This window comes from Oryzias melastigma, linkage group LG7 (genome assembly GCF_002922805.2).
Source record: "Oryzias melastigma strain HK-1 linkage group LG7, ASM292280v2, whole genome shotgun sequence".
Taxonomy (NCBI): Eukaryota; Metazoa; Chordata; class Actinopteri; order Beloniformes; family Adrianichthyidae; genus Oryzias; species Oryzias melastigma.
In genome coordinates, this window is record NC_050518.1 from 14,704,876 (window position 1) to 14,731,243 (window position 26,368).

At 37.1% G+C, this 26,368-nt stretch overlaps 1 long non-coding RNA gene across 1 annotated transcript in view; it reads right to left on the bottom strand.

Moving 5' to 3' along the window:
* Window positions 1-1,081: 1,081 nt before the first annotated feature.
* Window positions 1,082-26,368, bottom strand: part of LOC112159765 — a 30,761-nt gene continuing 5,474 nt past the window's right edge. Inside the window, exons 3-4 of the long non-coding RNA XR_002921533.2 lie at window positions 13,271-13,463; window positions 1,082-1,964 (exon numbers count right to left, since the gene is read on the bottom strand). This is a non-coding gene — a long non-coding RNA (uncharacterized LOC112159765). The remainder of the gene's footprint in view (window positions 1,965-13,270; window positions 13,464-26,368) is intronic.

A 26,368-nucleotide genomic window follows, 5' to 3' on the forward strand; every position in this document is an offset into this window, starting at 1 on the left:
CACTGGCAAAAGTATGCAATTGCAATAAAATTAAATAATTCATTTAAATGCAATGTTAATTAAAATTGCTACAACAATCTCAGATAATTGGGTTGGCCCTCACACATTTTTATCTTACTGAATCTGGTCCTCCATGGAAAAAGTTTGGACACCCCTGGTTTATACTCTCTCTTGCTAGCTTATAGGCCCTCACAACCTGAACCTAATATTTAAAGAAGATTGGCGAGCAATATTGCAATATTGCAGTGTGGATACATGGACCTAGTCGTCTACACTGTAGCTTCTACAGGTTTTTTCAAGCAGCAGTTTCTTTGTCTGCACCTGGTTCACATTGATTTGAATAAAGAAATACTCTGGAAAACAATTTTGCTCATTTTCATCTAAGGTGCTTCTTTAGCTTCTTGTCATTGGGGCAACAAAGAAAACACACAAAGCTGCAAAACATAAAGTTTGCACTTTTATTCCTTTTTCACCTCTTCAATTTTTAGGTTAATCTTTGCATAAAATATGAGGTTTAGTTGGGTGTGAGAAATGCAGGACTGACATTGCTGCCTCTGTATAACGCCGTGCATATTCATTCCGTGGAGGCCTTTGAAACACGATTCTTCACTGAACGCCGAAAATGAAAAAGTGAAGGACCTTGCATGGCAAAGTATGTGTAGCAATAAAAGTTTCATGTGGGAGACAAAAGTTCACACTTAATGGTTTTTCCTGCTGCTTTGAGGGAGAATCTTCATTGGGGGACAAAGAACATTTGAATTGTTTTTAAAAATCAAAAGGCCTCATCTCTGGAACTCCTGTGTGCAGCAGTTTACACAGTATCCCACTTACAAACATTTTTACAGGCTCAGAGCAGAGTCAGTCGCTTGAGGAAGATGCCTGCCGCTGACACTGCTCCATCATGCAGCGCGCCTCCTGCTCCCATGAAGTGTTTAAAGTCCCCCTCCGATAAAAATCATGTTTTTTGAGTTGTATATGTGGCATTTTTCTTACGAAAGAGATGGAGCTGATCACCTCCAAAAGCCACGCCCCCTGAGAAGAGATTTTGGAAACAGGCTTCAGATCAACATAAAAAAATGGCTTTTTAAGACATTTAGATTGTGAGATTTTGGTTAAAAACTTCATAATCAAAATTAAAACACCACTGGCAACGATTTTTTTTTTTTTTTTTTTTTAATAAAAAAAAAAATAGTCATGGGAGACTTAAAGTGTGTATTGCCAAACTGTGAAGGGTTTTGTCGTCCAAAAAGGTTTTTTTGTGGTTGTTGTTTTAAATAAGTTGCAGGATTCAGGCTGCAGCAAACCCCAAGTCCTTTAACCGCGTGGCAGGATTTGTTACTGCTGCCGCTTCGCTCCAGCGGCGGTTCTATTTTCAAAAGTAGGTTTCTTAAAAGTATCACAAGATAAGCATGTTGTAGAACAAATTTTAATAGGCACCCAAAGTATTTGCCATTACCACTACCTTTCGCTTGTTTTTATGTCTCTGGGGCATCTACTCTTCCGCAAAAAAAGAGCTCTGGGGGTTAACAGAAGATCACATCTGAAAGAGATGCTGGTGCTGAACCTGCGTTTATGTGCACGGAGATATGCCAAAAAAAAAAAAAAAAAAAAAGAAAAATCCAGCTTGATCGTTTGAAAAAGTAAGTGGGGGGAAATGCGCCATCCTACCGAGCACCAACAAAGTGCAATGCCTGCTGCCTAGCGCGGGGAGGGAGATGCGACCTGTCAGTGCGAGGGGGCTGGCTGAGTGACTTCACATCACCCTTTCAGCTCCAGCAGCTTCCCATTTATATTGTAATGCAAATCTATGGCCTGTCCCAGATGGTGCTTTTCCAGCATCGTGGGTGCATAGAAATATGAATATTTATCCCAAGCACTCTTCAAGAAGTCTTTAGTGCACCCTCCTCCGTCTGCTTCTACTGGCAGCCGTTTACAGTCGGTGCAGAGCAGGGATGTTTGGCTCCCTAAAGGTAAAGAAAAAGCAAAGATGATACGTTTGATAAGAAGTTTACATGAGCCTACCAGGAGAGCGAGGGAAAAATAGAAGCAAAACAAATCCATAAGTCAATTAAAGAGAGAGAGGGAGAATCTGGTGGATCGTTTTCTAGGCCGAGTTTGACTGTAATAGATTGAAATGGCGAGTCTCCTGACTACAAAATATTATTTTTATATTATGTTTTATATATAGTATTTTACTGTCGTAAATGTTTGATGCGTAATATTTAATCACCTCGGTGAGTTAAATAAAGTCCAGAAGCTCAGATCAGCACTATTCCTGAAAACACATTAAGAATTTCTTCCTAAATCATCTCTGCATTCAAGACTGAATAAATAGCTTAGACTCAAAAAACACACATAAAGTGTAAATTTTAGTAGGACTGATATATATAGCCGTGAATTTGACAATCAGACGTGAAAGTTGCAATACATCAGCACTGATATCGACAAACATTTTCCTCTGAGCGCAGAGGCGCCGCTTTATTGTCTATATGAGTGCTTTTCCAACCAAATCAGAGACAAGTGCATTTTCACACTTCTTTTTCAACGTGACAGCACTTAGTATGAAGCCAGTCTCCATGGGATCGCATCGGTGAGGTCATGTGAGACAGAATAAACAGCAGCGCTGAAGGTTTTCTGTGTGAAACAGCCGGATCCTGTGGGACTTTGTGTGCAGTAATCAAACGTGTGATATAAGGCGCTCTGTTATACTGTCAGCATTCCCATGCTTTCATCATTGCACCTTCAACTGATTTGCCGCCTGACTCTGAAGTATTTAAGCACCACTTGACACCTCCGATGAGAAATAATTAAATCACAATCTTGTGTCAGATCAAGTCTCCCAACCTTGACACAAAACATTTGAGGGAAGCTTAAAAAGAGTCTAAATGCTGAGGATTACTGTAAGATGATGGCTGAGTAAAAGTGGGTGGCAGCTGCAGATAAAACTGCGTAAGTCAGATTAGTTGACTGACTTGGATTTAAGAAAAAGGAAACACATTTTTTGTTCCTGCTGCTTTGTCCCAAAAGCTTTATGGCTTTGTTACGCCAAGCTAGCTTAGTCTCACCTCAACTTGTGTTACTCTTTTGGTTTTGGTCTACACTGAATTCCCCCCCTCCCCCCAAATAAAAGTTAATTGGACAGAACCCAAGTTCCTGTATATAAAAAAAAGCACAAGGAGGAAAATTAATTTTCTTGTACAGTGTTTCCTTGTCATATCATGGTCCTCCTTATACGATCTTGTTGTTTTGTGCATTCGTTCTCAGTACGATTTTTACACTTTTTTTTAGACAGAAGGTGTTCTGCGTCCTGATTGGCTGTTGACAACGTCAATCAATTCCCTCCACGCTATGATTGTGAGCAGATCTTTGCTTTTATTTTATGACACTGGAATTATTTTTCTGCAAAGGTTTGAACTTTGAGTTAAAGAGAAGTGTGATAATGTTCACGTCTGTCTAGAAAGTGAATGTAAGGGTGTAAAGCCTTAAAGCATTGATTTCATATTTATCCTGAAACTGTTTCAGAGATGAACACTTAGTAGAAGACCAAGGTCATGATGGGTGGAGCCACCAGAACGATCTTATGGTGGACCTCCAATAAAGTCAGTGGTGGCTCTAATTTAGATCCACCTGATGATGTCAACTTTGTGCCATTTTCCTTCCACAGCACAACAAACCAGTTTTGAGCATATTTATTTAAAAAAAAAAAAAAAAGAGTTACCAGTTGCTTCTTAAAAATAAAACTGATTTTGATTATTAGCTTCTTCATTGCATGAACAGGTTGAAAGAGTAAATATTTTGCCAAATCCAAATTCTTCCCCTTCGGCTTCTCCCTATCCCTACATTTAGCCCTCCAAACGGAGAGATATGGAAAAATAGTGTCTTCAAATTCAGACGGCACTACCACTCCATAAAATTATCAATAGTTGCCGGTCATCTACGTTAGTACATAGCTGCCACCCCTTAGAAAATACTCAACATGGGTTTATAACTTTCATTACTTAGTCATTACTTACATTTAAATGTAAACTTCTGCGCTTTAGAGTACACCCACGAAAAAAAACGCTTCTCTTTCGTGACATAGTGCAATGCAGCTCCACCTACAGAGGATATAGAATTCGAAGTCTTTTCGTTCTATCCTTAAAAAAACAATTTCGGACACCCCTATCCCTTCAAATGTTCCTTCAATTGGAGGGGTAGTGGAAGAATCCAAATTTGGCCTTAGAATTGTCTAGAACATAGTTTCTGCAGAGCGGCTGTAGTTTGTTAGAAATTCACCTTTGAGTTATGGGCGGAACTGTAGGAGCAGAGCAATCACAACCCCCCTTCCCATCACCTATTGCTGAGAGCTTGAACTAGGGAGCTTGTGGGCTGCCCAGCGTATCTTCACAAATAAGTTCATTTTCAAGCTGCATTTTTTTGTTTTCGTCTCCTCCTAATTCACAACAATTTGTATAAAAAGAAATACTCGGAGTTTAATTTTCTTCCTCCGTCATCAGAAAAATGCCACAAGAACATACTTTTCACTGGAGTGGGTCTTTCAAGTAGTTTTAAAGAGTTGGTCGATGTGATACATATCACAATATATGCCAAGACTTTACCAGAGCAATTTTTCAATATGGTACAGAGGTTCTGTTCTGTATCCATCCCGAGTAAAAAATTAAGTACTCCTTCTCTCATAACAACAAAAAACCACAAGGCAGACTAAACATTTCACACAAGCTGGTATTGTTCTGGTGCAGTGTAGACCTGCTCCAAGAGGCTCAGTGTGCTGCCAACTAGTGGTCAGAAGTTTAAGTGGAAAACAAAAGAAAAATGCTGAAGCATGCTCATAAATAATTAATTAAATATTGTCTTGTAAGCATTTTAAATCGATACAAGTATCACCAATAAAATTTTGCAATACATTGCCAAATCATTTTTTTCCCTACACCCCTACTTCATGCTGAGTTTCAACCAGGTAGGCATTGTGTTGCATCTTTAGACTCTTTAGAATGACTGTAATTTGCATAACACCTCCCACTTTCAGAGTGGACACTCTCCCACTGGGCCACTTAGCTGGTCAGGCTTCGAGAAGATAGTGTAGTTTATTTAATAGACTGAAAGCTCCTTTTTTTTTAAATTATGTTGCCAAATTAAGAAAATGTCAAAATATTTTTGCACTTTTGACATTTCCCGCCAAAATTTACATTGGCGGGAAATGCAAAATGACAAAACTCATGATTTTTTTTTTTATTTTATTATTATTATTTTGCTTTAAAGACTTTTTTTGCAGTATGACTTGTGTGGAGCATTTATACAAACAATCTGTCAAACAGTCGTCCTTACATGTCAGCTCAGTTCAGACAGTCGGTGGTGCGTATTTACAGTTTCATAAGTCTTTTGTGGTGAAATCGAGCATTCAGGGATGTGCCTGTGTTTCTAAAAAAAAGTGGAAAAATAAAAGCAAGCAGACGGTCACAATGACCCTCATGATCAGAATGCATGATGAACTGTTTCATCACTTCTAAGAACAAAAGCAATAAAATCCACTTTAGCTGTTTTCCACATCTCTGACTACAATGGAAATGGGGAAGAAAACACTTCACGCAAACACTTCAGCTCAAATCACAAACTCTCCCACCTATTAACTTCCATGAACTTGTATTTTTTTTGGTGGAATGCTGAATAATATGCATAAATGAGCAGAATAACATGTTTATTCAATGATGCATTCATCAGAGTTATTGTGTTTATAATATCTGGCCTCTTGTTGTCCCGCACGGCCCTGCAAACAGTTTACCTGCTCGCACAAAGAGAAGTTGGCCGTTAGCCTGGACGGTCTCCAGAGTTCCATGGTGCTCACCATCTGTGCTCAAGGCAAAACCCCCACTCCAGCCGTCGGAGTGAAGGGCCAATGAAAATGATGAGCCTCGGGGTGACTGAGAGGTTAATGCAACACTATTCCGCGCTGTGCAATCAGACGGGAAGATAGAGAGAAATAAAGGTTTCAAATAAAGACTAAAGCAGTATGTTTTCAGCAACGCTCCCAGATGCTGTGTCTGCCATTTTCAGCGCATCTGGGATTTGACATTACTTTGACAACTTGTTCTTTTCTTTCGTTGGTATTTTTTACAAAAAATAAAGTCTAAAATGTCAGACACAAGGAAATACACCAGACCTCTTAAGCCAGACAACAGTGGATTTGATAATTATCACTCAGCACCAACTTGGTGACGCGTTGTAAAAACTGCCTCCAACAACATTTATTGTTGGAACCAAAGTTCAAGGAACAACTAAATCTGCTATTATAAGCTGTTAAAAAAAATGCATGACAACAACAGAGAACATCAATACCGACCAGTTTGAAGAGACATTAATACATATCTGGTCAAAAATAGTTTCTTTAATTTAGCAAAGTATGCAAAAATAAGGGTGTAATGCACATGTAGCAAAGTCAAGGCCCAAGGAAATTCCATTTACTGGTATAAGTTCTGAAAAAACAGATTTGCTTTAACATCGGAGGTTTAGCTCCATTCTTTTGATTCCGGTAACTCTTCAACCAGTTACATAATGAACGTAATTCCAACGGGTTCTGAAGTGGAGAATAACAGCTTGATACTGGCATACAGTTACACAGGAGTGAAATGATTGTGTAATCACTATGATAAAAGGAGCTTTTCATAACAGCTTTGCACCAAAATGTAATGCTTTAGAATGTTAAGTGTTGCCAAATATATAGGACAGAAAAACTGTGGAAAAAAATTTACGATTTGAAATGATCCAAAACAACAGTGATGTTTAGGTTTTGTTTACTGCTTAAGTTAACCAGAAAGGTGACAATAAAATCAACTTGGTTAAAGTGACTTTTTCTCTTTCTGTCTAAATCTTTGTGTTTTTTTCAGTTTTGTTGATTCTGATGTCCTGTTCTAAAAAGTATAAATGATGGTGATTTCATATAATTGTATTTTTATTCATCCAGCAAAAAGACATACATATAGCAACTGTGCAAACATATTATGATAAAAAGTAAGAATCATGGCTCAATCTTTGAATCGTTGAGCTTGATTTGTGAATTGAATCGCCACCAAAGTAACCATCTATACCCTATTTTTCAGAGTATATGTCTCAGTTTTTTGCATAGTATGTCTGGGGGTTTGACTTACACTCTGGTGTGACTTATTTGTGATTTCTGATAGATAAATAAATAGACTTGTGTTTATTGTGTTACCACTAACAACCACTGGAGGGCCCAATTATCTGTGTGTATCAGTATTTGCTACTGACAGCAATGCAGAAGAAGAACCAAAACGGAGGAGAATTTGATCATTCTTTTCCTGAACTTTATAATGTTTTTCCTATTTGCATTAAGACAACAATGAAAAGGTCTTCCAATTGTATTCTTAAATAATTTTTTTCATCCTTTAATTAATGTGGGACACCAATAAGTTGTCAAACTGGGTCACAGAGATGGAAGTAACACTAAAAGCAGTCGTCATTCAGACCTGCAGTAGATGGTGAAGCTCATCGTACTGAGTGTCTGAATGATCTCATGAACCAGACATGGAGTCATGACTACTGATGCCTGTAGAGCTCCTCAACATAAATAAATGTGATCTCTCAACATCGTCTTTGTCCTCCATTTTAAATGAGGCTAAAATCTTGTGACAGTAGCTTCTCCCACATGTGTCTGGAGTGTCAAATTTACACATTTTTGGACAACCGTCTAGCAGCGAGTTTGAGGCACGTCAGAAGAGAGGCAACGGACGTGTAAATGGCGTTCGGTGTGAACGCAGCATTACATCAGGCTTAGCAGAGTTGGCGTCACACTTTCTCCCAAAAGTGCGACTTACACTCCAGTGCACATTGTATATGATGTTTTTCTTCTTTATTATGCATTTTGGCTACTCTCTGAAGCGACTTATTGTCCAGAAAATCTAGTATTTATCTCGTTATTTAGTTTGATTAACTTCCCTATCACACTTTGAAGAGAGGACCAAAAAACAATGAAGAATGTCTCAGTTACAACGGGATTTTTTTTCTTTTTAGCCTGAGGGAATTGTCCAAAACCAGCCATTGGGAAGATAGAAAATGGATGGACCCAGCTGGTACACAGTGTTACTAATATCAAACATGATGCAGCATTACCACATAGTTTTTACCAACTTCTGCTAGACAAAATTGCTAAAACATGATGTTCTTTTAAATAAAGACCATTAGCAGCAGCAGGTTCCACCAGTTCATTACGTGTCAGATTTTGGTTGCAGGGACACCAGATGAAGATGCTCAGAGATTTCTTCCTCTTAAACCATCTTTTCTGAGAGGACTTTCCCAATCCTACTGCGAGATATCATTTCCCCAACATGTTTGAGTTCTAACGCAAACCATCTTTATGTTTAGACATACCCACTAGACTTAAGAAGCCATCCAACTGGTGCTTATGCCAGATGTCCAAGCTTTATGTAAATGTGGAGGAGAGAGTCTTCTGAGCTTCTTGGGGATGGTTAAGCTCTCCTTCATATCCTAAGAGAGTCCCCAGCCACCCCTATAAGGTAATCTGATTCCCACTTCCTGCTTCAGTCCTCTTCTTATTTGTTTGTTCACAACCCAAAGGTCATGGGTGAGGGTGGAGACGCCGATTCATTTCTAATTTAAGAGCAGATGCTTCACCTATACATCAGTCAATACAACACTCAAGAGCTTCCTTTGCTTAGAAACAGAACATATTCAGCTCTTTTGAATGCTCTTTTCCACAAAAAGCAATGTTAAATTTGCTATAATAATAGTGTTTGCAACCCTTGAGTTGGATAAAACCATTCATCAATAACATGTAGCATCTGAGGAAAAACAAGACATTCATCCTGAAGAAGAAACACAAAATTCACACAATCGTGATTCTCATGCTCCTTTCTGTATGTTTTTGGGACGTAAAAACTCATTCACAATGAGCAATTTTAGCAACTTTGTATTAAAATGTTAAGCTCATTCAGGATATTGCTGTTTGTATTTTTTTGGTTTTCATATATTTTACAGTTTTTAAAGATTTTAAAAAATTTATGCAATTTTCGACCCCATTGAAAATGAGTGGGAAATACTTCAAAAACTTTGTGAACTTTTGAAAATCATGCAATACCAGTATCAAAATATGCAGCTGGTTTAGGACATTTATGCTAGTACTTTTAGTATTCATAACTTTTATGCATTTTAAAATTTTACCAAATTTTTGTGATTTTTCTTTTCAAGAAATTCTTCAAATTCTTTGTGCACTTTCTACAAATAATGGAAGCTTGGTGCCCAAATGTTTGGGTCGTTTAGGACATTATTTGAGGGGCCTCTGGTCACATCCAAGATGGCGCCAGAAACAATCTCTAGCCGGAAGTGGAATATTCACAACTTGAGCCGGTTGCGTAAGCGGAAATTTCCTAAACTTTAGGAAACCATTTCAAAAATGATATTTTAAAAAAAATTTCAGAACTATCAGCTTTTCAGCTTTTGAATGTGAATACAATGTAACTGTCTAACAGTTTAGTGTGGAAGATGAGCTTCAAATGGGACAGAGAACGTTAATCGTTTTATTTCTTTCAAATGTTCACATTTGTAGACCCACATCCGTTTACCTCTTTAGAAAAAGACGGGAAAATTACGCTTTTTCTCTGTGAATCAGCTGATCGCCGATCAGAGCCGACGAATTGTCGTTTCCGTCTGTGACAGAGTGTCACAGAGAAAAAAGTGGAAAAAAGGTAGAAAGCTTGAAACGGTGGGGGTTCCGGTTGAGGACTTCCGGCTAATGATTTTGGGGCGCAAATGATGTTTTTTTGCATCCAGCTCCGGCAGGGGGAGGGACTTCTGGCTATTAATTTTCAAGCACCATATTTTTTCTGTGGCCAGATTCTCTTGGATCTTCAGCGCCCACACTCAGCATAAAGCATTCACACAAGCATTATCACAGGTAATGTACATTTTCTAGTTAATCTTTATTTTGCTATTGACATCTAAAATATGTTTTATAAAATCTACTTTTTTAAAGAAAATTTTATTTCTGCTGTTCTAAGGACACAATATACATTTTACAGCAGTGCAATGAAAATTTTAAAAGATCTATTTTGATAACTATATATAAATACTACATTTTTTGAGTAAATTAAAATGCTTTTGTTACTGAGTAGAAGTAATGTTCATGAGAACTGACCAAAAAGGGAGAGGTAGCTTTAGAGTAATAGTGAAAACATGCAGAAAGATAAGATGAAAATCCTCAAACATCACAACACAAATCTTAATCCTAACAAGGTGGACACTGGCAGCTTCCCCCTCACACATTAGTTTTTCTGTTCAGTGAGGGCTGATTGCTTAAAGCACTTCAGGACCAGTGGAAAAGGAGATCGCTCGACACCAGGTAGAGCAGCATCACCATCTATAGGCCAGAGAGGCAATAACAGCACCCGGCCATAAAACAACAGCTGCCTTTTTTACAGTGCCTGCCTGCCTGCCCCGCAGACACTAACCGCGCCCAGAAACGCCGCTTTCAGAATCAATTACTCACACACCACAGGTCACAGAAGAGTTCATTACTGTTCAATTACCAGTGAATGTTCAATAGTGAGCCCATTACAGGCAAAAAAAGTTCCAACTTTACGGCCAAGACAACAGAAGGACAAGTATGACATTTTAATGACACTATTAAAGATGAGCAGGAGATGAGAGCAAACAAATAAAGTGAAGAAGATCCTAATGAACTGAGGGAAGAGAATAGAGGTGCAGAGTAGAGCGCAAGTTCTCACATCAGTTCAACTAACAAAAGCGCTGACTCCTAATTATTATTGATTAACTGTGTCCTGTTGCCACTACTGCGCATTAATCTCACTAAGATCCTTTATATTTTCACGATCAGCGCTGATGCTATTTAACTGGCACATTTTTAAGCTACAAAACAGTATTGTTTTTTTAATTTCTTTCAAGTGTGAGATCAATTATTTATTATCTTATCTCGATTTCATAGGCCGATTAAAAATGAAGTGCAGCTTCACCAGTTGCAAGAGAAAGGCAGGCGATCTGGAAGAAAACCCAAGCAGAAAACGGCTGAAAACAGATGTTCCAACAGCTGACCCGACCCGAATGACTGAAGCCGACTTGAGTTTCAGGCAAAATTTTGCGGTGCACGATCCACTCAGTCAAGAAAACTGTAGTTTTGAGTTTCCTAGTAACCACAGATCAAATCATTACTCCTAAATTATATTAATTTAGCATCTACATGAAAGTATTTTTTATAGCTGGAAATAAATTCAGGCATCAAAAAAATGGATGCTGAACAAACATTTAAAAATGTGAACCTGGATAGTTTCTGTTTGCTGCACTTCAGAAACTCTTTCACTGAGTGGATTGAGTCCTTTTGTCTGAACAGATCAGTTAGAATGCATAAACAGACTTTCAAAAAGGGTTAGTCTTGTAAGGGGAACCAAACAGCATTCATATCTCTTAAACCCCCAAAGTGTTCTTGTATTACTAGTGGTAGCTCTTCTGAGTAACATCTTTGACTCCACATATTCACATTAGAGACAGTAAAATGAAAAAGATTAATATTTTTTCAGAGCTTAATTGAAAAAAAAGAAATCAAAACCAATGGAAGTGTATTTTATTTGGTTGAGAATCATGTTGCAAAACTCAGGCAAGAATGAGTTGTTACTATCTCCTTCAATTACAACACAAACAAGCATCATTCTCCACCTCAGTTGATATGTCACTAAAAGTGAAATCAGTTATTTGATTAAATCTATATGTCATTTAATTCTTTAAAATCCCACTCCGATCATCTTTTCATCTATTTGAAAGCATCATAACACTTTGAAGGAAAAAATACAGAGAAATTGAATTTTGAGCCACTTAATATAGATGTCTATCATCATTAGAAAATACCTCAAGAGGATGTTACAAATCCCCATTTAATCCACGTGGATCTTTAAACCAAACTATGGATCAAACCAGTGGGTTGGGCAGCTCCGATCTAGTCAGAGAAAAAAAATATACTTGTCGCTAATTTAGACAAAATATTAGCTAACTGTTGGCAGCTACATCATTGGTGATTGGTAGCAAAACAACATCTCATTGCATCGCTGTACATTGTTATTTGTTGATTTCCATTTGGAACAAGGTACAGTAGACTTGCTGGACATTTGTGAGCCAACGGCAGCTTTCTCATGACTGGATCAATTTCACAGCTTTTTAAAAAGTACAAATTCATTCAGTCCCCAAGACTACCCCCTAAACCAGAGGTGTCCAAATCCAGACTTGGAGGGGCGGCGTTCAGCTGGTTTTCCAGAAATCCTGTCTCATCTGCTGCTGATTACCTGGATCAGGTGTGTTTGGCCAATAAGGAGCTTCAATGGCAGGTTGGTTGGAAAACATGTAGGACACCGGCCCTCGAGGCCTGGATTTGGACATTCCTGCCCTAAATATTAGGGAATATGATTGTGAGTGCAGTAAGGAGCGCCCAGAAGCTAAAGCCTATAGAATAATAAACTGCACTTGGCAGAAATAAAACTGATCAATTATTTAAAAAATATTTTTAAAAAAATTTAGAAGCACCTGAATATTGTCCTGCGACAATTTGATGATGTTTAGAGCAGATACAGGGAAGATGTGGCATAAAGACCAAAGAAAAACCTTGATATTTGTACCTGTCATTACCAAGATGTTCTACCTGGAAAACATAGGCTAACATTAAGACGTAAAATATTAACGATTTGCTTAATTTTAGGTCTATTGAGCCATTTTATTTATTTTTGTGTTCAGAGTTGAAACGTCTATTATCAAATTTTGTCTGAGCTTTTGAAAATTGTGGTCTATTTGAAAGATTTAGGGTACAGGGTCCACTAATCACATTGTGTGTTGCATTGTGGGATAGACTGAGTGCACTCATTTTTATTGATAAAACTTTTGGATGCTCAAACATGTGAACATCCAAGTTAGAGCCCTGTCTGATTTCAGACTGATTAACCACTCATTGACATTATAATTAAGAATGGGAATGGTCAGCTAAAGTCTGGGATCCTATCAGTTGCTGAACTTTGAGAGGGTTCTTTCACAAATATTCAAGAAGAAAGATCCAAATGCAAAAGTTATGGAACTCAAATATAAAAACCAAAATTAACAGAGCAGATCTGAATGCAAGCAGAGACATTTTGAATGTCAAAGAGGATCTTTGAGAGCAAAATGTTATTAAAGAAAGGACAACCTGGAATCAACTCAACACAAGCAGCAGAACATTCAGAAAGAGCAAGATAAATGGAGGAATTCTTACTTGATGGTTGAAAGGAGGCAGAGGTGTACTTCCTGGTTTCTCCAGATGAGAATGACGACAAGGTTCAGGAATGGAATGAAGAAAATTCCATATAATATGGTACTCCTGAAGGTTTTTTTGGATGAAAATCCACCATTAGGAAATCCTGAGACGTGTCCATTGCTGGTCCGAGAACAAAAAGAAACTGAGGAGCCTTTCGGGGGAAGAAAAATCACTGATGAGGGTTTTGGTTGGAGCATGGTCGAAGGACAAGAACAGAACCAGTAACAAGGGGTTCGGCCGAATCGTGGTCAGAGACTGAAACAGGGTCAGTGACGTGGACTTGTAAGCAACACTGGACAGAGTGGGAAATACTCCATGAACTGGAACCGATGGGTTATGAGGATGATGAGCCTGACGATGCTTTTCATAGTATGGTTTGTTTCCAGTTATGTTTTCTTTGGTTCTTGTCATGGGTTTTCCCTCTGTCAGTCAAGTTCAGGTTTGTAGTCATCCACATCTGTTTTCATCTAAGACAATAAGTGTACGCAAGTGTCTGTTTTTTAGGTCATCTGCATTGTCACCCTTGTATTGCTCACTTTGTTTCATGATTTTTATTACACTTTAAGTCAAAGTTTTGAGTGCCTACCATCAACCCTCATCTCCCACGCTCAGAGTCCTTCATCCTCAGTTCCTGAAACTGTCTTAACATATTTAAGTTAGGAGAGTATGGATGCTGAGCATCTTATCAAAAGACCATTTCTTAGCAGTCGCCAGATTTTCAGCATTATAATTCATCTCTTTAAGTCACACACTTGATTAATTAATATTGCTGTTCAAGAAAACCTTAATTTATCCTTGGTGACAAACTTAAACTTTCAATAAATAACTTAAACATGTCCATGAACCAAGCAGTTGACCTGATAGAAGAGAACTGTAAAACAGTCACTTAAATACATTGAGGACCATTAACACCTATCGAGACAGCTGGAGATGATTGATAACCTAAACCTGGTGTGACTGACAGGGAAAACTTCCTTTTGTCAGAATTCCTTCCCTACTCACTAAATAGTGTGTTTATCATTTTGTAGTACTGTCCAAATCTACAATTCAAAAATCAAGTGCAAATGAAAATCACCAGAAGTCTTTGCATGTATCGATGCTCATTACATTAGCAAATATGGACTGTTTGACTGATTGATCTGGTTTATTTCAAACATAAATTGTGAACAATACAGGACAAAATACAGATTTCTCAAAATCATTACAGATATAATGAAATACATTGATTAAAAAATAAAATACAAAAACAAGGACATCCTTGTGTCACATTTGATTCATTAAATATAGTAATTATTAACTAAAGTCAAGGAGAGTTTCATTGATTGGTTGACGAAGAGGAGGAGGAAGAAGTGAACATATAATCCCACCCCTAGTCATTTTTTTTACAGTTTTGCAAAGTTTTTTTTAGTTTGGTTTTAATCAGATCAAGTGCAAGTTTTTTTCTGGCACCATCTTGCATGTGACCAGAGGCCCGTCGGTATATGCAACAAAAAGTTGAGAGCCAATCGCAAATAAAAGCTTCGGAAGAAGAAAAGGAAAAGGAGAACCAAGGAAAAAAACTAACAAAAAGCACACAATCAAAATGTGTCAAATGATTATACTTAAAAAAATAGTTAAATATAATCTGATTCACTTTGGTTAACTAAATGTGCATGGGAGTTTCTCTAAGAACTTCTGCTTCTCCAACAATTCTAAAAAGTAAAGTTAGATCGATTACTTTGTATTCCCTTTTTTGTCATAGATATGTTTTTTTTACAAATGTGTTTTACTTTTAAAGTTTGTCTTGCAACTTTTGGGGCAATCAACTCTCCTCATCTGACTTTTCTCAGCTGAAGAGCTGCCAATGGTGGTAAAATGAGCTGGAGCTGGACCATTAAGAAAAGAAGCAAGAATCTTTGGTGGAATCTCTAGTCTCCGTTTGTTGTCTCTATCAGACTTTAACAGGTTTGGACAAACAGCCTTCTTACAAAGTTAGCAGTCCTGTCTAAAATAAACGGAACTTCATTTGAACGGAAGAATGCAACATGATTAGATTATACGACCGAAAGCTATAAGTCAACGAGAAGACAATGGAAACGTCAGCATGTTGAGTTATTTCAAAGAGAGTTGCATGTTTGATCATCTCTTTGAATCCTGCAAGAAAGTGCTTCTCCTTCTTCAAATACTCCCTGCCGAGTGCTGTCTCACTGTGAAGAATATGAGAGGAAGAGTGACAAGAAAAAGTTGGCTGGCAAGCGTCGTCTCCCTTGGTGTCTTTTCCAGCCTACAGCCAAGATGGCCATATTGTGTCTCTAAACAAATCGAATGGTTGGCGCTGTGACAAGCCAGCCTGTGTGTGTGTTCAGATTCACAGAGTCAGCACGACTGTGCTCTTTCTTTCCCAGGTCACCGCATGCAGCAGCCGGCGGGGAGCCTCAGCCGTGTTTACTCTACTGCTGGATGGCAACTGTGCTATTAGCCTTTTGGCGGAAAGTTTAGGAGAATAAAGCAAGAAGCACTAATTACTTTTCCTAAGTTTGCGAAGATTATTTGTAGAAATGGTAGAATATTTTGCCTGTATAAGTTCCTCACAACAGCTAAAAAAAATTCATTTGAAAAAAAAAAAGATTTGTCTCAATTTTGGGAGAAATTTATTTAATAAAATACGGGGAAAAGAATGGACATTTTATCTTGAAATCCAAATCATAAAAGAATAGATAACAACAAAAGACTGAATGTATGCATGCTTCACTACCGTAACACACTGGTGCTTATTTAGCGTCGTGAAACTTATGAAGAATCTAATATTGAATATGTGAACAACTAATCAGAAAACATTTAAAAGAACATGCTATAGTAAACTAAAGTTTCTTTATTTGACTTTGAATCACTAAATCCGTTGAATTTTCATCTACTGTGTCACTTTGAAACAATTCCGCCAAGCTGTCAGGAGCAAAAACTGTTGCACACACCTACAGTGCCCTCTAGTGGTTGTTGCTATTTATTTTTGAAGATTCACATTTAAGTCGCACCTAAATATGGAGCTACGTTCACACCAGCCTTGGAAACTCACATTCGAGCAACTTTTCCAGTGAAAATTCTAACCGTATATGCATGTTTCCAGCTTTTGTGATAAAAATTCTTGCATTCAAGCGTCAGTTTTAGGTCCGTTTTCGAGCACTAAATACAAAATGCCCAACAACTGTACATGTGCTGAAAGTTAAACCAGTTGAGGTTTGACCAATCAGGGACTTGGACTTGGTGGCGATGTAGTGTCCTTTTTGCAAAACAGGAAAGTGCTGACCACTTGAAAATTGATTATGGAGGAAATGTAATAATTGTAGTTTGTGTCCGGCTGGAATAATATGATTCCAAGTCTTTCATATATTGGAATGAAAGAAAAAGCCTGGAGCAAAATTCACAAGATTTCTACCGGTCTGAATTTTGCCTAAGTTGCATCCCCAGCAAAAATATTAATTTATATGCTTCATAAAAATACGGTATGCATTGTGTCATACCACAAAAAATGTGATAAAATAACAGCTGAAGCCAAGAAAAACAGTTATTTTATCTATAATAAGTGCATTATTAGGATAAGATGATGTTTTTTCCCACAAAAACTGACTTCATCTTATTATCTTGAGATAAACAAATGAGTTTTCTCCAATAAACAAATGGGTGGAAGGTTAAAAGGAAATGACGATCGCTTTCTTTCTTGTCAGCTGACACCAGAGATAGGAACTTAAACTAAAGTCACTGAAGTCTCATGTGCAGAAAACTAACTTTAGACTAAACTTAAAGATTAGACTTGACTTGAGGTTTGTATTTTATGAATCATGCTTTTTTGTTTATTATTTATGTACTCCAGGACATGTCAGGTCTGAAAGTGAAGATTTTCTTTAGAAAGCTTTTGCATTGAGAATTAGAAACACAGACTGTTTGTTTTAGTTGTTCAAAAGTCATTTAATTTCAACTTGTGAGAATGAAATATTTATTTTTAACAACAGGCTTTAAGACTTAACTCTTAAGTTGAAGTTATTTGCAAAGACTTCAGACTCTGTAAAAGGGTTTTTTGAGCAGCAACTTCAGGAAACATTGCTTTGGAAATATAACTCCCAAAAGGATTTGATTCATTTTATTTTTTTCACTCTACAATTTGAATAATGGCTTGTTTAATAGAAATATGTTTCTGTGGTCTTAAGTTTATTAAACTGTGTTTTTCTACTTTTGTGTCTTTTCCATAGATGAGTTGTGTATTTTCCGTACATATGCAAATAATCAAGGGACCCAAAATTTAAAAAGCCTATTTTATTTTTTGAGACATATTTTCTGCAGTTTATTAGTAATACAATTCTGAGTTGTGTTGGCACAGAAGTTAGCTCCGCTAATTTCCCATCAGCCCTTTGTTTACACTCCTGTTAGCTTATAGCATCTCACAAGCACAAGCTAATATTAGCATACCAAAAAAAAAAAAAAAAATGTGAGCAATATTAGAGCTCTGCAGCTGTACAGTTTAGAACCAGACACCGGCTCAGTAGAGCAAAAATTAACAGCTCCATTTGTCGGAAGTGGATGTTTCTGAATTGCAGCGGAACAGATAAATTTTGGCACGCCCATTTCGTCATTAGTCTGAGTGTTTTTTAAACATTTTTTTCATCTGCTCCTGATCTAGTGCAATTTGAATTAATACTCAGAAACACAGTTTCTTTTTTACGTACTAAATTCTCCTACAATGACAAAAATGCTAAAAGAACATGTTGAAAACACAAAAATCATCATTGAAGTGGGTCTTTAAAAAAATAGAACATATTACAAAAAGATAGCAGAGCAAGAATGGTTGTTTGAACTAATATAAATACTGAAAAATAGCTGTTTATTTCTCAATATAAGTCTATGGGATTTTGGCTTCTTGGAGCTGGCAGGTACTTCCTGTTTGGAACATGATGGGGGAGGGGCCACTCAGTCCAATTATCATATATAGTCAATGGTTGTCAATAACAAGCAACTGACTCTACTCTTGATTCTATACTTTTTTTTAAATGCAGTAAATGTGGTTAGTAAAAAATGGCATACCTTTGGTTTGTTGCCTTCTATACAATCTACTTTATTTGGTATAATTTATTTTGATTATATTTTTTAATGCTGTCAAGTGTGACAGATGTTGACAGTCATAAGCAATCTGAGAACAAGGAGTTAATTCCTATTCTGCATAATTTGTGATATTTAATTTGTTCATCAGCATTTTGCTTAATAGGGTATAATTAATCATATATTCAGCTTGAATTAAGCAAAATGGGATGTGTCATATAACAATAATATCTAAAGGTAAATGAAAAACCATGACGTGAGAAGACATTTTTTTGCTACAGGTCCTGATTTTTAGTAAGAACAAGGAATGAATGGCTGAACAGTTCATTAGCACAAAGCCATATTTATTTTAGCCTTTATCTATTGACTCTGTATTCATTTATATTTCTAATGGGGTATCAAGTCAGCATTAATTTAAATAAGTTCATTAAGAAACTCTCCTCTCCTTGAGGACTTTTTTGTCTCATTTAATATTTTATTTGGAAAATGTTACTTTTAAAAAATGACTTTTTACACAAATAAATATTTCTCCACCAGATTTTTGGCATAAAAAAACATTAAACTTTATTTTTCACAAGAGTTTTACAAGCTGTTGTGACATTTATAGAGAATAAATTTAGTTTATAACTTTCCATAACAGCACCAAATAGGAAACTGTAAATATTCTAAAATAAAAGATTAAATTCAAAGAACTTGGTCCCTGTGAAACAAAAGGGACTTCACTCTCAGGCACAAAAATGTCTTTTTTTTTGTTTTTTACAACAGTTCCGTCAATATGACGACCTTGTGAAATGCACACAAGCGAACACACACATCCGAAGGTTTGACAGCATCAGATGAACACATCCATTACTGCCTTCCCAATAACTGCCTTTTACAAGCAAATACAGGTTATTAGTGTAAAAGCTGTGAAACTTGCCTCACCTCCAGTTACATCCATCACACACAGTCAAACTCTGAAAAGAAAAGTCTTAACGTGACATAATGGAATCGATAAGGAAAAAAAAGGAGGATCATGAAAAAAGAGAGAGATTAGCCATATGACTGGGTTGCAAACAGGCTAATTGCTCTGGGACCAACAGGAGATGCTGGGATGAGGGGGTGAGGAGTGTCAGGAGGTCAGATCGATTAAAGTGCTCATGAAATGTGGGCATGTGTGCCTGCGTGCAGATGATAAGTGAAGGCAACGTTAGAAAAAAATATGTAAAAATTAGTACAAGCTGTTTTAGATTATTAAAGTAAATTGTCAATAAATAAGGGTAATTATTTCCAAAACAAATTCACTTTTACTCTCAGGTTTGTGGCTGAAATGTTGCAGCCATTGTAATTTGGAGGCGACGGTCAAATGTTAACACGCCACGTGGTGATTTTAAGAAAAAGTTACAATTTTACAGCAACTGGACGATCTTTCTCTAAAAGTTGACATTAGTCAGTGGTCGTCCGGGCACATTTTAAGGAAAGCGTGCAGCTTAAAACATCACAGAATTATTTTTTTTACAAGGGGTCATCTAAATTTTATTTTATACGCTGAAGACATTTGGTCTTTTATCCAAGAGGCTTTCTGAATTTTGAAAAACAAAAATGCTAATAGAACTGGTTTTTAGGCTCCTTGGAAGGAGCAGTTGGACTTGATGATGAGAAGTGAGCAAACATCTAACTGGCTTCAGGTCTCTGACCTGGGAGTCCATCAAAAGCCATGCTAAAAGTTGTCATTGAGTGGTTACAGGACGCCCTTGTCCTCAGCCGGAGTGAGAGGGTGAGTCTGCATGATTAACCCCTTCAGGTGTTAATGACTTGGGTAAGCTGGCTTCTCCAGTTGGGGTTTTAGAAGACTGATGTAGACAGATAGAAAGTCACCAGTTTGTTGAAGAAAGTGAACCATTTAGATCGGGTGTTTGCAAGAACCACATGAGCCCCCTTTTATCTCTATTGGGGTTCTTCAGGTTGGAGAAAACATTTTTTTTAAAAAACATTAATTTAAAAAAATGGTTTGTTGTTCTGGTTAATTTATTTTAGGTAACTAAGTTAATATTAAACTGAGTAAATAATGGCACAAAGGTTAAAATACTGTCAGAATGGTAGATCTTTAGAATCATTTAAATCATTCTTATCTTCCACTACACAATAGGGTCTGGTTGCATTTCAGAGGCAAATTTAGTTTTAAAAGGAAATAATGAGATAAAGGATGAAGATGCAACAAATTAAAACAGAAAATGTCATTATTGACCCGTCTGTTTTGCATTTTTAATTCAAGTAAATCTGCTACAGCAGGAGGATCACATTTGATACTGGGTTTATTTTATTTTGAAGGGAATTTTTATGTGTTGCTGTCACAACCAGACTCATAGCATTACCTGCAATAATGTTAGTCTGAATGCTGTAAGCTGAATGTGGCCGCTGAAGATGCTAGAGCTGATGCTAAATGATAAAACCTATAGCTAAAAATGCTCAATGTAATGGATGAAAACACTGAATCTGAGAGATTGCCAAAATATTAGCAAAATGGCAAATTAGCCTAAATACTGGAAAAGTATCTAATTTTGACAAAAGCTAAAATATTACCTGACCTCAAATTAGCCTGAAAAACTGCAAAATTGCTAAATTAGCTAAAAACTAGCATGTTACTAAATTAAAAGCTGAATTTGAACGGTTGGGGCGGCCCCGCTGCAGCCACCCGTTAGCGCTAACCTAGATTTCGGTTTTCATCTTTATGGGGGCATTCTTCTTAGCCACCTGCAATCTTCTTTTAAATTCTTGTTATACATGATGTACCAAAGGTAAAGAAATAAAAAAACAAGTTGCTGGATGGCCTCAATTATTGTTACTTTTCTAGTTGTTGCACTACAATGATGCAATGACACGCTCGCGGTCTACCCCTGTGAAACAAACCACTCTGTGGAGGCTAGGCTTAACTGAGAGGAAACATTCACCAGAATTAACTTGACCGTACTGTAGCACTCTTTACCGTACTGTACCGCTTAGTGGAAACGAGGTCTTGGTGTTAAAAGTTTCAGACCCCTGATAGTCTTCACAGATAAACCAAAGACATTCCAATCATCTGGATTTGGGGAGATCATGTTCACAAACTCAAAATGTGAGAACCCATGCATGTTGTTTGAATTGATCCATAACAGATAAACCCAGTAAGTTTAAAACATCAAAACTCAAGAATGTAAATCAGTAACTTTTTTGTTGCCATAAAATATAACTTTCCAAGGACTGTGACAATGAAAACAATAAATCTTTGTTAAAAGACTGGAGAAGTTTGGTCTGTTGAATATCTCCCCTATAGCCCACATTCCCAAACAGTCGAGTGCTAGCATGGAAGGCGCTGACCCCACCCCTACCCCCAAGAGGAGCATCTTCAAGTTCAGTGACTTGCTCAAGGACACGTTGACAGAAGGCGTAGCTTCCTTGAGGGCTCAAATGCTGTGATTAATGGATGACCTTCTTAGTTGCAGCAAACTTGCAAAGTATTGTGACGCAGAGTAAATCTGCAAATATTCCTGTACCCAGTTCTGGTTTGCAGCAGGCAGGTTGAAAGATCATGCGTGCGAGGCTTTAAAGAGGATGATTGATAACGTAGCCGTGAGAAGTAGTAATCTGTGGGATTTGTTAATCATATGATGGCACACAAAGAAAGCAGTCATGCTGACACAAAGAGCAATGAATTCTGCGTGTAAAATATTCCTCTTGTCTTCCTCCTCCGCTTAATTCCGTCTCACGCGTGAATCATTTGTTTCGGTGCCAAACCTGTCTTCATTTAAAATAGTTAATTTTTTTGTTGTTTTCTGCAGAGACTTCAGCAAAATGGATGAGAGCTTTTTGTCATTCTCCTGTTTTTGCACTTTGGTGCCAATTTGCCTCGCAAATCAGTCTGACAAAAGTGCTAAATTATTTTGTCACATCGAGCTCAGGTAGTATTTGTGAAGACATGAGTGTTGAAAGACAAAACCCATAAAATCATATCTTTATTGTTTGTCTGCATTGACTCTGTGCACTTCTTTTAATTGCGATGAAGCTTTAGTGAAAGAACGTCTCATTCTGTCTGCTTTTACAAACTTAAAACACTTCAAAAAGAACAGGACGCTTTTTGCATGACCTGATCACATTATCACAAAAGTATGTAAAACATGCATATAATGTTTACTTTCAGCTCATTTTCAAAGCTGAAACTTTTAAAAACTAAAAAATCTTCACATAGACAAAAGGTTAAAGCAGAAAAACTAAAAATATTTTTTAAAAATAGGGCTTTTGGGTTTGGGTATGCGTTATTGTAAAAATACGATTTTATTAGGGCTGTCAGATTTGTCGCGTTAATTACCCGTTAATTTGACATGTGCGTGACGCCGACAATTTTTTTGACGCATTAATGGCGGATTTTCTCATACGTGCCTTTCCACACCGCGCGCAGGCATCCCTCATCGTAGATGAAAAGATAAATCTCAGCTTTGAGTGTGTGGCCCGTCCCTCTTTCGCCGCGCAAAAATATGCAAGAAATCCCAAAGTTCTGTAGGTTTAAGCGTGATCCAGCCCCAGCATAGCGGTCTGTCTGCCGGCATATTCATGGCGTGAGCTCCGTTGGACACGTCGCTGCATCGAGCTGCAGCCAGAGAACGCGTCGGCAGTAACAGACTGTCAAACTATCCACAGTGTATCCCGCTTTTCTCAGTCTTTAATGTTTTAAAAAACAAAAGTTAATTGGAAATGATAAATCTCTATTTCATTTATTACTGTAGTTCAGCAGAGGAGGAAAAGATTTGGTCCTGACATGAACATGAAAGTGTTATGGAAATTTTATTTTTGATGTTTTTTTATTTTATTTTACTTAACGTTGATTGAAGTTTAGAATTTAAAATGCCCTTCACTTGCACTTGGGCTTTTGTTTAGGCATTTTATGTTACAGCCTTTTATTGTTAAGAAGGTTTATCTCAATACAATGTTACAAAATAAAGTATTTCTGATGAAAACTATTAATTTTGTCATTCTTGTTTTCATAATTAATGTAGAACTGCTAAATTCCACGAACCAAACATTTTTTTCCTAAAAAAAAAGGGCCACAAATTAATTTGCAATTAATCGCGAGTTAACTATGGACAATGCGATTAATCACAATTAAAAATTTTAATCGTCGATATATATATAAATTGGCGGGGAAAAAAGAAGCTAAGGTTTTATTAAATAGATGGACATCAAGCATTGCCACCTAAAAGAATTTGAAAAAATAATAGAAATGCAAATTTTGTAACGTAGAAAACAAAAAGATCAAAAAGCCTCCACATGACTAGGGGTTAAATTGCATTTCAGTTTTATGTGCGCTCTGTCTGTTCCTCATTTCTTCGCTCTTACAAACCTGGAAGATGAAGTTTACTCACAATCAAAAGGTGTGCATTAGTATTGAAGAAACGAAAATTAAAGAGGGCCAAGTACGAAGCCTTGTGGAACCCCACATTACAACAGATGTGAATATGGTTACCAACACGATACGAAAGGTTGTATTTTCCAAACTAGGATCAAAACTATAGCAATGAGCTAAAACCAAACCACTGATTCTAAATAGGGAATTTAAATCAAGAAGATATGATTCAAGTAGAAAAGCACTAGAATGGTTTAAAAAACAGAAATTACTTGATGTCAAAAGTTTTTTGTTTAATCAAAAATTCACATTAAAAAAAAATGTAATAAGCAATCAATCCTCGGCCACCATGAGTCCTCCTTTTCTTTGTCCTCTTGCTATCTGTACTCTGACATGTCCTGTGTGAGACACAGAGAGCCTGACTCGCATGCAGCGCATGTTCCTGAGCGCCGGCGCCACATCTCCGAGGTGCAGAGATCAGACAGGAGTACGCTGAGTGACAGCAGCAAAGATTTGGTTTAAACTTTTTTTTTCATCATGCTTTCTCGCAGTCATTGGCAGCTAACAGGAACCGACACTTTAAAATGGATGCATTATCTGTGTCACACCAGATGATGTTTGGCAAGTGGGCGCACCTCATCTTCAGACTTATTTTACATAAGTATGAAGTGGCGAGGAAACTCACCGAATTTAAGGGAATGGGATGAACATTTACGCTCTCCCCAAAAAATAAAAAAGAAGACTTCAAGTGAATAAATAGAGGTCTAATGTCACATTATAACAGAGTGCAATTTTCAGATTTTTAACCAATGTGCAGCATCCCAGAGACGAGCATAATTATCTCCACTTCCTAGTGGCGCCATCATGCATTATGATGAGTCTCAATTTGATTATCCCTTTCAAGATCATTCATTTTAGCAGGAGAAGTTCTGAAGCACCTCACTTTGATCCATGTCCCCGAGCACAAAAAGCCTCACAGAACCTGAGATTGTTTGGGCGGAGGATAAAATAGCTGCATAAGATGAAGGGAATTTCGGGTCACCTCAGGGGATTTTCTGGAGTTTACATTACACTTATGTAGTTGGCATGATATATCATCCTACATTGCCAAGACCTGAGTTCATTTTAATCCGTGGATACTCGGAAAAAATAATTGAGGGCCAGAGATAAGATCATCAGGAATAAGTTTCTGGTTTTAAAATAAATTTTGGAACTTCTTAACATTCAAATCAGATCAATCTGACGCAAGTCCGTTTGTGTCAGCAACTAGTATACGAGGATTCTAAAATCCAAAAGGAATCCTCCTTCAGGGTCAGGTCAATAGTTTCATCTCTACTCATGTCTCACAAAATAAATATATTATTTTCTGATAAATCACAGCAAATTTGATGTGGAATGACTCTGATTGTGTGAATGCTTTGAGTATAGCAAATGATTTAGCAACACGCTAATGTTTTTGAATAACTTGGCAGCTACTGGGCTTTTTTAGGCTATAGTATTTAATGAAACTGATATTTTTTCAACATTCTAAATTTTTTTGGCTAATTTGGCATCTAAATTGATTTTTTTTAGCTTATTTGAAGTTAAGCTAGTAAGCTTTCCTCTTTCGGCTAGAGATTGTTTCCGGTACCATCTTGCACGGCACCAGAGGCCCCTCGCTTTTTGGGCTAGTAAGGTATTTGTTGACGTTTTTTGGGCTAATTCTGAGATAAGCTAATCTATTAGCAACGTGTTAGCTTTTTTTTGGCTAATGTGGAATCAGCTGAAGTTTTCTGAGCTAATTCTGAGTTAAGCTAGTATTTTAGCAACATGTTCGCTTTTTTACTATTTTGGCATAAACTGAGTTTTATTGGGCTAATTCTGAGTTAAGCTAGTATTTTAGCAATGTGTTAGCTTTTTTTGGCTAATGTGGCATCAACTGAAGCTTTTTGAGCTAATTTGGGGTTAAGCTAGTATTTTAGCAACATGTTAGCTTTTTTGACTATTTTGGCATAAACTGAGTTTTATTGGGCTAATTCTGAGTTAATCTAGTATTTTAGCAACGTATAAGCTTTTTTGGCTGATTTGACATCTACTGAGGTTTTTTGGGCAAATTATGAGTTAAGCTAACATTTTAGCAACGTGTTAGCTTGTTTGGCTAAGTTGGCATCTACTGAGTTTTTTGGGCTAATTAGGAATTACGCTAATATTTTAGCAACGCGATTTTTAAAATGATATTCTTCTAATTCTTTGTCACCTTTCTGCAAATTATCCAAGTTTGGTAAAACATTCAACACGTTCATGATATTATTCCGCAATTAAAATACATTTCTTCAGCATCTTCAGCAAACAGCTTCAGCTTCTTAAGCAGCCATATTCAGCAAAAAGATCTCGCACTAGCATTATTACAGGTAATTCAATTTTTCTAGTTATCAGATGTCACTGACCGTAAATTAAAGAAGCCTGATGACCATAGATTTTTGCATGGAGCTCTGTCTCGAAATCAGTAATTTGAGGTTGAAAAAATTGACCCAACACCTCCAGTTATGGAAACAGGTTAAAATGGATTTGCCCAAATTATACAAGAAAGGCTGTCTTTTTTAATGATATTATGAGAAATGATGTACCTACTGTATGTAGCACTTTACTACCTT